The sequence below is a fragment of the Rattus norvegicus genome, chromosome 14, assembly GCF_036323735.1.
Source record: "Rattus norvegicus strain BN/NHsdMcwi chromosome 14, GRCr8, whole genome shotgun sequence".
NCBI lineage: Eukaryota > Metazoa > Chordata > Mammalia > Rodentia > Muridae > Rattus > Rattus norvegicus.
Genome location: NC_086032.1, coordinates 38,045,360 through 38,046,984, shown reverse-complemented (window position 1 = coordinate 38,046,984; position 1,625 = coordinate 38,045,360). Strand labels below are relative to the sequence as shown.

The following is a 1,625-nucleotide window of genomic DNA, read 5'->3' as shown; positions in this document are numbered from 1 at the left end:
GAAGTTCAAGTCCCTGAAGAGAGAAATCAAAGAAGACCTCAGAGGATAGAAAGATCTTCCATGCTCATGGATCAATAGGATTAATATAGTAAAAAAAAATGGCCATCTTTCCAAAAGCAGTCTACAGATTCTATGCAACTCCCATCACAATTCCAAAACAAATCTTAACAAACATGAAAAGAGCAATTCTCAACTACATATTAAAAAAAAGCAAAAAGCAGGATAACAAAAAACATTTCTCAACAATGAAACAGAGTAATCCATTTCAGTATGAAAAGTTACAAAATTATAAGTGAATTAAAATGTTTACTAATGCTCACTTCTGCAGCACATATACTAAAATTGGAATGATACAGAGAAGATTAGCATGGCCCCAGCAAAAAGATGACAGGCAAATTCATGAAGTTTTCCATATTTTTAAAGAAACGTTCAACATCCTTAGTCATCAGGGAAATGCATATCAAAACAACCCTGAAATTCCACCTCACACTACTCAGAATGGCTAAGATAGAAAACTCAGGTGACAGCAGATGCTGGCGAAGATGTGGAGAAAGAGGAACACTCCTCCATTGTTGGTGGAATTGCAAACTGGTACAACCACTCTAGAAAACAGTCTGAAGGTTCCTCAGAAAATTGGACTTACCACTACCTCAGGACCCAGCTATACCTCTTCTGGGCATATACACAAAGATGCTCCAACATATAACAAGACACATGCTCCACTATGCTCATAGCAGCCTTATTTATAATAGCCAGAAGTTGGAAAGAACCCAGATGCCCTTCAACAGAGGAATGGATTCAGAAAATGTAGTACCAATGGAGTACTAATCAGCTATCAAAAACAATGACTTCATGAAATTCATAGGCAAATGGATTGAACTAGAAAATATCACCTGAAAGAGGTAACCCAATGACAGAAAAGCACTCATGGTATGCACTCATTGATAAGTGGATATTAGCCCAGAAGCTCAAATGACCCAAGATGCAATCCACAGACCACATAAAACTCATGAAGAAGGATGACCAAAAATGCAAGTGCTTCACTCCTTAAAAGAGGAAACAAAAATATCCATAGGAGAGGATATGGAGGCAAAGTTTAGAGCAGAGACTGAAAGAACAGCCATTCAGAGTCTGCCCCACATTTTGACCATATACAGCCACCAAAACTAGATAAGATTGATGAAGCTAAGAAATGCATACTGACAGGAACTGGATATAAACCTCTCCTGAGAGATACAACCAGAGCATGTCAAATACAGAGGTGAAGACTAGCAGCAAATCACTGAATTGAGAATGGGACCCCTGTTGGAGGAATTAGAGAAAGGATTGAAAGAGCTTGTAGGAGCTTGCAACCCCATAAGAACAACAATGACAATCAACCAGGGCTTCCAGGGACTAAACCACTACCCATGGACTAACCCCTGACTCCAACTGCATCTGTAGCAGAGGAAGAACTTATTGGGTACCAATGAAAGGAGAATCCCTTGATCCTGCCAAGGCTGGACCCCCAGTGTAGGGGAATGCCTGTGAGGGTGGGAAGAAGGGGTAGATGATGGGGGAAACCCTTATGGGGAGGGAGATGGGTAGGGGACAGGCAGCTTATGTACAGGAAACCGGGAAAGGGT

At 40.7% G+C, this 1,625-nt stretch overlaps 1 non-coding gene across 1 annotated transcript; it reads left to right on the top strand.

The window, feature by feature from the left end:
• The first annotated feature begins 312 nt into the window (after positions 1 to 312).
• On the top strand, positions 313 to 419 carry LOC120096743 (U6 spliceosomal RNA). The gene has a single exon (XR_005493582.1). It is a non-coding gene; the product is annotated as a U6 spliceosomal RNA (small nuclear RNA).
• The last annotated feature ends 1,206 nt before the right edge of the window (positions 420 to 1,625 follow it).